The sequence below is a fragment of the Lampetra planeri genome, chromosome 40 (assembly GCF_965212315.1).
Source record: "Lampetra planeri chromosome 40, kcLamPlan1.2.h2, whole genome shotgun sequence".
NCBI classification, from domain to species: domain Eukaryota; kingdom Metazoa; phylum Chordata; class Hyperoartia; order Petromyzontiformes; family Petromyzontidae; genus Lampetra; species Lampetra planeri.
In genome coordinates this window covers 1,131,152-1,144,053 of record NC_136146.1, presented here as the reverse complement: position 1 = coordinate 1,144,053, position 12,902 = coordinate 1,131,152, and the positions used below count along the sequence as shown (strand labels likewise).

Below are 12,902 nucleotides of genomic sequence, written 5' to 3'. Positions count from 1 at the left end.
CCTAAGGCACCGCAACACTTGAGACAAGTCTTGAAATATAAATAAATAAATTGTTTCTCCGACACAAGGTCTGAATCTATTCGCAAGGGATACACACTGCTCCAGACAGTCTCTCTGCGCGATTAGCCACATTGGGGGGAGTGGGTGACCTTCCCTCGCGTGTTTTGGAGGTATGACTTTTTTTTGTCTCCCTTTCCAGTGACCGTAAAATTTTAATTTTAACTCCCAGTAGCATTCTCTCCGCGATTTACAGTGGGATTCGGAGTGAGATAACCGAATGCTCTTTACAATAGGATAGACACGGGGATATTAAATTTTAAATATTATTTTAAAACATAAAAAAATCGCCGTAAGTTAATGCTTTTTCGTTTAATATTTCATTTTTTAGATTTCAACGACAGAATAGAATGCAAGACAGAGTTGCAGTAACACACAAACAACAACAACCACTGGGTGACTCGCACACACGCACGAACTCACGGCGTCACCCCTTCTTTGCACGAGGGCAACACCGAGCAATGACAAAAGAGAAAAGGACAGAGAGAATAATGGAATTAGCAAAGCGCGGCGAGCAAAGAGGGAAAGTGAAATGTGAAGGTGAGATCGAGTAGGGAGTCAAGGCAGATGCAAATCAACACAGGTTGAACAAATTATTTTTTACACCACCAATTCCATGAACTTCGTTTTATTTGTCAGAGTATAAAAAAGGACAAATATGAAAAAAAAAGTGGATAGAGAAAATGTAAACAACTTGTTTAATTGTTGCAAAAATCTGATAAAGTGACGTTTAGATTTTGTTTTATAACGAATTGGACTTGAAACACAAATGCCAGCAGCCTTCATCAATTCCCGTCTTGGGGGATTCATGAACATCAATAAACACACGAAAGCTTGCACCAATCACAGCCTGTCACAACCACGACACGCGCTACACACAACACGCATGAGCCGCTGATGTAAATCCGAGTAATGTTCCAGCTAGGCTCGGTAGATGACTCAGAGTCCACGCCGTGCTTGTCAATTTAAACTTTACTCGTACGGCAGGGTCACCCTCATGTTGCAAATCGTTTCATGTCTGAAGTGCTAAACACCTAAACCATATGTCGTGCACCCATCATTAGTGAACCGAGGAATTGGCCTCCTGTGGTGGAGCGTGACACGGTGAAGTTCGTCACTGGCTTTGCAATACGTCTGACGCCGAGGAGGAAGATTCTACCGAGAACACGATATCGTCGTGATAATTTTATTGTTTTATATTTGTATTATTTTATTGTTTCCCTTCTACGTGACTTTACCGAAAGAACCAAGAATATGAATCCCTGCAGTCACGAAAGCTTTAAATCAAAATGTATAAATGTTAGTGTTGTTTATCGCCTCTGTCAAGTTCTGCAGGGAGCGTTAGCGCTGCATTATTTTGTGAATTACCCGGATGTAATTCTCACCGTGTTTGGGACTTTGAAATTTGCAGATCTGTCAAGTTACCAATGGAACGTCACATTACGTCGAATAGCACTGCACATTCTAAATGCTTTCAACATTCACGCTCCACGCGTGATATTCACTCCGGTTCTATTGACTGGAAATTTACGCCAGAGCGATTGATATATATTATCGGTACGTGAATAGCCGTTGTTATTCTTACGTATCTTGCTATTGCTTATGTATTTAAAATATAAAAACTCTGCTTAATTTCGATGTTTTAATACATATATGTATAATTTAAAAGCCCGAATATGCGGGCTTTATTTTAAATTAATTATATTTTTGCTGAGCACAGATATATGTGGAGAATAAAATGCTCGTGAGGTGAAAATAGAACGAGAAATTTAATATCTTTAAATTGTTTGCACCAACACACCGGCTTGATATTAGCGATGACATGTACACTCTTAATTAAGCTCCGACTTAATTTCGTGCATTATTAATGTTATGTAAAGGTTTATTTTTATCGGTCTCCTTATGTTGTGCGAATCTGCATTTTACACAATAAAAAAACACAGTTCCACGTCGGGGAAATCCTACTAAGGATTAAACTATCGTCATTATTATCGTCAGACGGACGCAATCCTTTGCGCGCACGCTATGTTCAACCGAAATCTAATTATTCCTTGGGACCGCTTCCTGCTCCTTGTTGTGAAAAAAAAAATCCTTGCAAAGCGTGCAATTCCCAAGGAAGAAGGCATCAGGAAGTTGTTGGAAAAACAGTCGTCCCAATCAGGTAGATCATAACGAGCTCGCAATGCCTCCCATGGCATCACCACCGAAGCTCGTCAACACGCAAGGACAATGTGAGACACAGGTGTTCCATTTGGCACGCAAAACTCTCTGCTTTTGGAGCCTTTCCCAAAAATGGTCCCTGCCACCTGGCTAACAGCGTGGAGCCAGCTTGAATATTAAAATTATATATAATAAATGAACCTGCCATATATTAACTGTTCAAATTATTCCGGTTAAGAAGGCTGTTCGACATTCATTGTTGCCGTGACCCATCCCGTAGATAAAAAAGGCACTTTTTACAAATCTATAAATGGGATTTTTTAAAGGTGTAAGCAGAGATGAGCTGGTGAGAAATCAGCGACGTGGTTCTCTTTTCTGACGAAATGGAAAAAAAAAACCGCAACCGATCCTCGCGAAAAGACTCTTCTCATTATTAATTGTAAATCGTTTCTTAACAGCGGCTTTCTGATGTTTTTTTGGAGGGCAAGACGCCGACCATGCTCCGAGGATAATGAGCGTGTCACTTTTCTTTTGATTGGAAGACCCTCGGCGAGTTTCAGAAGCTGCCCTTGTGAGCAACGCGTGGAGGCCACGGGGTGTGCATGAAGGGGGAGTCCGGATTTCACGAGGAGCCGGCCACGATTTTTGGGTATAAAACAGAAGGGAAAAAAAACCGGTGGAGCGTTGCGGGTGGAGGGGGGTGGAGTGTTGGATCCCCCCCCCACTCCCAAAAAAAAAAGCAACGGGGTCCAGAAGAGCTAAATCCTTTTCCGTGCGGTTTGGCATCGGAGGACATTGCTCGCGCCAGAGGTGCTATGATTAATTAGCCAAAGAAAGCGACACGCGTCGTGTTATCTTTCGTCTCGACGGCTCGCGCGAGCCACTTTGCTCGCAACGCCGGCGCTGGTTTGTCGGCGAATCGCCGAGCGGACTCTTCCGAAACAGTCTCTGGTTACCGTTAGAACGCGCAACAACAATACTGTGCTACTACTGATACTGCTATAGTAATGACGTTTACATTATAATTAATGCATTACAGCCTCCACCCCCACCCCCCCGCACAGGCAGAGATATTTTCAACGACGTAGTAAAATAAACGTTAGTGGAGAAACGTAACAAAGTGTGCACATCATGAGGTGTTACTACTGGGGCAAATATGGATAACGTCGTTGTACTAAATGCGCGCTCCGGTATTTAACGGGCGAAAGCAAGGACATTTTTGACAAGGTAAGGAAGGAAACGTTAGTCGGGAAGTGAATTTATTCTTCCTTGTTACGTCGCGCGGAGTAAGGTTTGAAAAAAACAAGTGAGATTAAAATAACGTAGCGCGAAACGTGCGCAAGCAATAGCGCAAACTCGATCGCAGCGAGTCGCCGAGCGATATTCTCCAAGCGAAAACAACGTTTTCAGAAGGATGTCTGATGACCGGAGGTAGATTGCAAAGACGAGGAACCTACTGGTAATGACCTGCCAAGTGCAACATTTTCTTCTCGTCTTCATGGACTTGAACAAACGTTGATCTATTTTTTTGGTCAAAAATTAACAAGAAGCCCCCTATCTTCTTTAAACAAATCGCCATTCATTTGCGAATCACTTTCTCACCAAAACGCCAAGGTGGATTTGAGTTGCAAGGGGGGGCACGGAGTGATGGCTTAGTGCTTAGCGCTGGTAACCTGAGTTTGAATTCCCAGCCACAGCAAGCATCAGTTGGTGAACGATATTTGAGCCCCCGGTACTGGACTAACCACTGAACCAAATCCACACTGGCCGGCGTATGCATGTAGGTACTCTGAACTTCTTTCGCACCGTACGTAGTAGCCAAATGTGCTTATCGGAGGTGAGGTATGGCGAAACAGTACTCATCGCCAACAATACTCCGTTTGGAAGGTCGTCGTCCGGCAGTGAATTGGCAAATGGGGGGGGGGCTGTACATTTATTGTCATTAATTACAAACGTGCACCGACGTCGCGATGCCTCAGGCCGACGATCTGTCCAAACGTCAACGCGTTTGGACAGATGAAGCAAAAAGCAGCCACGCTTGTAGCTTTGTATTATTCTTCTGGAGGTTTTGGAAAAAATTGGTCATTCATTTTGCACAGATTGCATCCATAATTTAAACAAACACATGCACTCACAAGGAGAGCAACACAATATGCATATTGACATGAATAATTTTGCTTTGCAATTTGCCGCCTCGAAGCACAGTTATCAGTTATTATTTAATATAATCTAATTTTGTTGGTTTACTTTGATCAGCCACTTTAAAAAGTTGAGTCCCCCCCCCACTGCATTTTAATCCCAGACTTTTAAATCGGCGTTCGTACAGCGGCTATCACTCGCTCTCCCTGGACCTTTTCACCCTCTTACGTGACACATTTCCCCAAAAACGTTAAACGCTCAATCGTATTATCGTTGTTGTTTCAATTGACTTCGACGGCTGTTTCCTAAATTATCAGTAACCGGCAACGCTTCCCTCGATGACAACGGCCTTTGAATATAAACAACGGCGAGTCAAGCCCTGCGAGACGGCGTTCGCAAACGCCGAGGGCGCTCGTGAAAAACGCGGGACGCAAACATGAACCTGCCAAGCGCCCACAGAAGCATGGAAAGATGCACGCTCAGAATCACATTGAGTCGCCGAAGGAGGAGCACATGGACGCGACAACATTCAAGTGTTTGATGACATCACCCAAACTTTGATACGACGGACAAGACAAATAACAGAGCGGCGGCCAAGGAATGGAAAGCACGAAAAAAGACTTCTGCCGAGGAGATGAGAGCGGTGAAATTAGTGTTTGTGCAGGTGCTGGGCAGAATAATACGTTCATTTCAGAACCATGAGAGGTGGCAGCGGCTTGGGGTAGTGCGGGTGGGGGTTAATCTATCAGTGCAGCAGTGGATTATCCATGGTTGATGATGATGACGATCACGCAAAGCAAAAGCAGCTGGCAACCACCTATCCGGTAGCACTCTCATTGCGTTTCACGCAAGCTACGCGCGGCAGAAGCTGGGAAAAGTTGGGCCAGGCTGTGGGCAGATGGGTTGACGTCCTGGCAATTACGCGGGAATTGAGGAACCTCCCCCGCCCCCCTCCCTCACGTGAGGATGGCGTCAGACCAGTGATGGCAGAGGACGCATTGCTCTTCCTGCTTGGGTGGTGGTGGTGGGGGGGAAGTTACCCAGGTGCACAATGAATGAAGGTTACTCATAACCTCGGTAACATTCACGTCAAAAGACCTAATTCAATCAATCATTCTCTCTCTCTCCTTCTTAAAAAAAAACCAGGGGGAGTAACAGCGCACGCTGTCAAAAAAATAAAGATGGATTCTCAACATCGCCGCTGCGACCGGGGGACGAGAGAATCTCCAGAGACTGGTCGCCACGGAGAGGCTCACCGACCGACTTACGCCAAACTAGCGGAGCGAGCGCGCCGCACGCAAAGACGCAAAACGCACGCAAAGACGCAAGCGGCACGTTTTAGTTATTCACCATCACCGTTTCTGCTTTACCGGGAGTAGGCCCACTGAGCTACGTGGCTCGTTGTCCGAAGGGACCTGGCCACAAATGATAGCTCAGCAAAGTGGCGCATCGTGTGGACATTTGTAGCAGCCAAATACTCTAAAGCGCACCACCGATTCAAAATGAGGAGGAAAAAACCGGAGGACCCGGAGAAAAAAATCCACGCAACCACGGGGAGAGACATGCAAACTCCAAATATACAGCAGGCGTCAGGGTTGGGATCGAACCCATAGCCTCCTGTATACCAGGTGTGGTCGAGCGGCAGAGAGAGATGGATTGTGCTTCAAAAATAGCTCAAAGGAATAAAAAAACCGACCGATCGTTGCTGTTGTGTGGAGTTCAGGTAACCTGACAGGGCAACCTGTTTACAAGAAGCCAAGGTGGTTCGTGGAGATTTGGCATAAAGCCCCCAACCTATACCCGGCCAGTGTCAAACCAAGGTAAAGTGGTCTCCTGCTCACACGAAGTGGTGATCATTTACTGCTTAAAGCCAGTGGTGGACATTCCACATTGCCATGGCAGGGGCGAGTCTACCCACAGAACAACCACTGATGAATCTCCCACAAAGTGGTACGTGTTTTAGCGACGCCGGATGGATGATGAGACGAGCGAACCCCCAAAACGAGCATTCCAACTGCGCGCCACTCGTTCTTCCGCTGAGCCTCGACTTATTTAGAAGCGACACGCGACGCGGTGCGGGTTTAGCGGAGTGCCTTCCACAGGGTGGCACGTCCTGCAACCGCTGCGTCGCACGAGCAGTGCCACCGGGCATTGAGTTCCGACAAGATGCAGATGCCGGAGGCCCTCGGGACGCGGGAGCTCAGCCACAGGCGTCCGACAGGCGTTGAAGGCCTGAGAGAGTTGGTCACTCATTTGCCCAGTCCACATCCCATCAGCTGTCGAGAATAATATGCGGGCCTTGGGCAGAGTCCACGTCATAGAGACGGAGCGGCAAGCAAGAGAGCGTAAATTCGGGAGCATCCAAAGTTTTGTTTAGGGGGTGGGGGGGAGAGGGGATACAATGTTGATATCAGTAAATATGCGAGTATAACGTTAGTTGATGATTTCCACACAGAACAAGGCGTTTATGCAGCAGTTGTCGAAAATTGCCCGATATCAACGCTGCTGTCGAAGAAGAGTACGATAATAACGTTGGTGGTGACAATAATAATAACAATAATAATGATAACAACAGTAGTGCCTTATTTCTAATCACCAACAGCACGAGCGAATACGAATCCGTGAAAGTAGGGACGAATCAACGAAACGATGTGTGTGTTTTTTTTGTTAGCCCGCAGAATGAGGAATTCGCCGACCTCGCTCTGCATGACCGTGCCCTTTATGAGTTTCACGATGACCATGTGATACGCATTTGCCTCATCGCTGGGCGCACTTCTGTGCGTGTGCATGCGGCAGCAGCGGCAGTGAAAGCTTTACAAGGAGAGGGATTCAGCGTCGTGTCCCACGCTAATGTAAACTTGGCGACAAACAGAGCGGTCATCTCAAGAAGATGCCATGTTCGGCGTTACAGATGTACCTACTTAGTTGTAATTACTTCAGCGTGGCGGAGACGTGCTCTGACCATGATACTCAAAGCATATCACGTGCATCGGATGAGTAATAAAATATATATATTACAAATATATAAATAAATACAGCTGCTAATGCTATGGTCCACTTACAGAGAAAACATTCTCTTCAAGCTTAGAAATAAAAAAAACACCGGCCTTGACTCAGGCCAAAATATCATGACCAATTAGATCCCAAGATGCTGGTAATAAGAATATTTTTGGCTCAGCGATGGAAGAGCGATCCCCAGGGTTTGTGAGTTGATAATGCTGTGACCTTGTGGTTTTGAACCGAGAAATGCACAGGATCTCCTGAACAAAAACATACAATCACAGGCCTGGGCTGACCGGTCCTGCCAATGACAGTTGATTAAAGGTTTCCAAATGCCCTGGAGACCTATTGCAAACCAAGGATCCCATACAAATTTTGAAAATGCATTCCCCTAAAACTCTCTCGGGACTTTTGTACAAAAATGATCGTTACGTTTTAGATAATCTTTCTCGGTCAAGATATTAAGTGTCCCCTCCTTTGTTGTTTGTAACTCGTAAACGATCATAATTAAGACGCAAAGTTTTAGGCGACGTTAAAATCAACAAGTTGAGCAAATTAACAAGCGGCGAGTAATTTTCTTTGAAAGCAAGCCGATCTGTATACCGATAAGCTTCTGAAAACAAAACCACCATAGTAAATGAGTCGCTATCAAATGAAATTAGGTGTGAAATACAGGAGGCTGTGATGATATCGGGCCCAGTACGGACACCTCCCACTTGTGTTCCTTGTTACCAACCGTTCAATTATACTCCACACCTTGACTTCAAATAAAAAAAAAACACATGTGATTGACCGTACAATGCGTGCGAGTATTTATGAAAAAATCCTATCAAACAATCGCGAGAATGTCCGGTGTCAGTCTGCTACCCTAAACCCACTACTCAGGCCGTCACGTGGTTGAGCAAGGCGCAAGTCACATGACGATACTTTTTTTTACAAATTATAATCACAGCTTTTAAACATTTTATCTTGAGGAATCGCAAATATGCGGTGTGTGTATATGTATACACACACACATGTGCATTCATGCAACCATATGTACATATATATGGCTACAGATAACCACTTTGTGGAGAAGTCGACAGTGGGTTGTTCGTTAACGACGATTCCCAAATGAGGCATAAGTGACAACATGTGTCGTTGCAATGTGCACGCAATTTACACGCGTGTTAATTAGAGGTTAATGATTCGGCGTGCATTTGGCTGGGTGCGCTTAGTGGTGGAAGAGCGAGTGAGCGGCTCAGTCCATCGTCCCTCGAGGGTCGATAAAAGTAGAACCACTTTGTGGAAAAGTCAACGGGTGGGATGCCCTGTGTTATCGCCTAACCCCCTGCCATAGGAAGGTGGAATTTCCACCACTGCCTCAGGGCTGTGAATAGAAGATGAGACCCGCCCTCAATGTTCGTTTTGGGCAGCGAATTTTCTTTTGACTGCACGGATACTTGCAAGCGCACGTAGGACGCACACGTAAATAAATGCAACGCCTTAAATGTATCGCTTTTCTTTTCTTCTGTCGTGGTCGGGGGAAAAAAGAACCTTCACGTAATTGTGACTTTTAACAGAAGCCAACGATTTTAGACACACGGCTCTGCACAGCAGGTACATCAAATTTACATTTCCAAGGCATTTTTGGTGTTGAGCTTCTAAGAACTCGTGGCTACTGAAACACAGAGGTAGGTACTCTTTTCTTTATTCTATAATTTTTTTTCACCCTACACGGCAAAGGGAGGTGTGGACAGTGTGACTTAAGCCTCTGAGAACAATGTGGACGATTTTCGATTTTGGCGTGTTGGGAGGCTTCCGCGGAGTGGCCTATGTGCCAGCTAATGATGGGCCACATTCGTGAGCCAAGAGTATTAATTATGGGGTAGGGAAAGACGGTCCCCATACAGCGAATCCCAGGGAACCTTCGCCTGCCGGCACACGGCAGGGACAGGGGCCCTTTGCAACGAAACTTGCTGCGTAATGAGCCAAACTACATACGCTCAAAAAAAAAATTGCTGTACGTATATATATGCGCGCACACACACACACACACGCGCTTGTCCTTCATTAGCGGCATTAAAGATGGGAACGTACGAAAAAACTGCCCACCGTGGGGGCACCTTTAAATATTGCACGCGTTGAAGAGCGTATTTCTTAAATGAATAAAAATTGTGCTTATCTGCTTACGTTTTGCCAAATAGCATTTGTTTGCATTAAATGTGTTTTCCCTTCTGGCTCCTTTTTAGAAAGATTTTGAAATGCGTTGACAACTTAGACAGGGGTAATATATGCCCGTATGCATGTTTGAATTTAAACATTTGGTTTTGTGACCGATATTTGAATGATTTCCCAACAAACATTTAAAATAGCCCGATTCATATCTGTAATAAACATAGACTAGCTTACACAGGAATATTTCAACAAAATATTATTCGATTCATATAATTGAGATCGATTAAATGTAATGGTTTATGGTTAGCAACACGTTAAAGCGCGTCATGTAAAATATGGAATAATTTAAATACAGTCAATATTCTGCGACGTATTCCATGCTACAATAAATAATTCCGGCAAAAAAATGTTAACAGCGTTCATTGCAAAAGAAAAAAAATAACCTCAAAATAAAACCATTCACGCCGAATTAAGCGCCCTTAATTGATCCAGATGCCAATCGCAATTTTCCTAAAATTCTGTCACGAAAAAAAACCGGTGCACTCGCGCAAAACGCCAAAAAAAAATCCGCTTCGAAAGTTACCAAAACATTTGTTTTCTCTCTCTCTCGTTTCGCCACCGTACCGCTCCGAATCAGAAAACACTTTCGGCGAGGCGGAACGATTACCTGCACGAGTGCGCACGTGAGCAGCGGCAGCAGCAGCAGTAGCGGCAGCAGGGAGGAGGGAAGAAGGGAAGAGCTCCGTCAGCCTTGGGAACGCGCCGCAGCTCTCGTTACCCACCAGGTCAGGCTCAGCGACATTTCACTCAACAACAACAAAAACAACAAAAAACTCCACGGCCAACGGCGGCTGCGTCTGCGGCGGCTGTGGTAGCTGCTGCTGCGGCAGCGGCTCCAGACGGCGGCTGCTGCGCCCTGAGAGAGATCACTTCCTCGGCGATCTGCCGACGCGACACGCTCATCACATCTGGCCCATTAGCAGCAAGCGCGCGCCGCCGCCGCCGTAACCCCCCCCCCCCGCTCCACAATTAGCCCATCGCTTTAAATGGTGCTCTATGTGTTTCTTAAATTATTTAGCGAGAACAAATTTTTGGTTTCCATTTAATTATTATATTATTTCGTTTCTCTCTCGATTTTTACTCGCACTCCCCACCCCCCCCCCCCCCAGTTTTTTTGTATTGCCTCTTCTTCCTTAACCCCCACTCGCGCGCGTCCGTCCGGACGTGCCCCGCTCAGTCGCTCGCTCTCCTCCCCTTACCCCGGGGCTTGCCCCAGCAGCCCCGTGCCGCGGGCGAACGACGGCGAGGAGGAGGAGAAGTTTGCCGCGCGCGCCGACGCGGCCGAGCCTCGCCTCACCACCCGAACTGCAGCGACGGCGAAATAGTGGCGCAAAGATGGAAATTTATCGCACGCACACATTGAACGCGGGCGTCCTCGGGTTTGTCAAAAAAAAAAGCCATGACTAGGCAAATGAGAATGAAACAATTACTGTACGAGCAGCCGCGCCGTATAAATCCTGCCCGACTTTGTGCGGTGGGCGACAGCGTTGATTATTTTTTATGCATCATGAGCTGGAAATGACCTTCATGGCTTACTCAACCGCCCCGGAAGATCGCCTGTCCGACACCCGCGCCTCGTATCCCTCTGACTGACTCGGCTCAAGACTGACTAAACTGGTTTTGCAAAGGGGGGGGAAACCCTAACAACGCGCAGTCAATTCTGATGAAAAACGCTGCAACAATAGACCGGAGGGGTTCTTTTTAGAACAAAAAAAATGTTAAACAAACCAGGCCCTTGAAAAGCAATACTTACAGACGCACACGTAAAATAAAAATCTACAACCGTATATTTAAAGACTTCCATCTTTGGCGGAATGAATGGATAACAAAACAAACATTGCATCTACACGTCTGAGTTTTGTGAGGTTCATAACCTGACGTTGACTGCATGTGGGAGAGGCTCTGAGCATTTTATTTATCTGATTGGGAACACTTAACACCCCATGCGCCCGGACGCAATGCAGGCTATTGTGCGGGAAGTCCGTTACTAGATCCACTATCCCACAAGAGACATTTGAACCCTTTCTATACAACAAGTGCTACCCTGCCTGAACAGAACGCGTCTTGTGCAACACCGTATGACACCAATAAATCAAGACAATGCACTGCGCAGGGCATTGCTTGACGTGGAGCTGAAACTATTGTGACCAGAATTTACACTCGGGCTGGTTTCAATGCAAAATATTTCTTTTTTGTTTTGGCTCACACAAAAAAAAGCCAACAAAACATACAAACGAGGCACCCTAAATCATTCCTATTATGGATTACCGCAATTAAAACTATATTCAGTAAATTATCGCCATTAATAACAATAATCAGGAGGGAAACCTACCACCATCCAAACATTTCAGATTTCATAACATTTAAGAAATCATAACACTTAAGATTTAGTTTTTTGTTGTTATTGTTAGAACTCGCCAAAAAACGCTTACACTCAACTCCACAAAAGCTCCTCCGCTGTCTCCCCCCTCCTCCTGCTTCCCCACCACCACCACCACCAACCTTTAAAAAAAACACTTTTTAAGCCCGTCCAGACAATCTACTCTCTCCCGTCGGAACGACCGTCACAAAAGCCCCCTCCCCCCACCGCCACCGCCACACATTTACTCTGAAAGGGGCTCTCAATCAATCAGTAAGTTCGCAGGCTGGCCCACGGACCACCAACTCCACCACCACCATCTACCCAACATCATCGCAGCAGCAGCAGCGGTAGCAGCAGAGCGCCGATCCGTGTTGGGGGCGACCACCACAACTTCCCGCACAGCACCAGCAGAGTAATTGCAATCGAGCGGGCGCAATGAAATTAGCTCCTTACCTCCTGTCAGTCGGGTACCCAGACAGGAACCAGCATGGGTCGGCGTCATACAAACTTTGATTTGTTGGTCTCACTCGCTCTCTCACTCTCCACTAACTCGTCGCTCGCTCCACTCCCTGCGGTGTTTTATTCTTTCGATCCTATCTACTTTACGTATGAATTTTTAAAAACTATCACGCACAACATTTACCTCCTATTTGAGAAGTTCTATTTTGAACGTATACTTTCTGTTGCCGTCACCACGTTTCCATTTGAAACAGCAGCCTTCTTGCCCGAGACGAGCTAAGAACACCCGCGGTCGTCTCCTGCGCCTTGACAGTGAGTGGCTGGCTACAGTGTTACGTGCGCCGAGCTATTTTGTGCTCTTATTTACTCTGCAGTTGGTCCACCCTTGCCCTTGCTGGTCTGCGATTTTTTTTCTCTCTCTCTCCCCCCTCCCTCTCTTTCCCCTCCTCCACTCTACTCCAACCCCACCCTCACCTCCTGTATTCTATCCACTTTATTTATTATTTGC

The 12,902-nt window shown here is 46.1% G+C and overlaps 1 protein-coding gene across 1 annotated transcript in view; it reads right to left on the bottom strand.

Annotated features, from left to right (window-relative positions):
• The window catches only part of LOC144731712 (forkhead box protein P2-like), a 181,801-nt gene extending 169,150 nt beyond the window's left edge, over positions 1-12,651 (bottom strand). Inside the window, exon 1 of the mRNA XM_078612897.1 lies at positions 12,389-12,651. The gene's annotated coding sequence lies outside the window, so the exon portion shown is untranslated. The remainder of the gene's footprint in view (positions 1-12,388) is intronic.
• Positions 12,652-12,902: the final 251 nt, after the last annotated feature.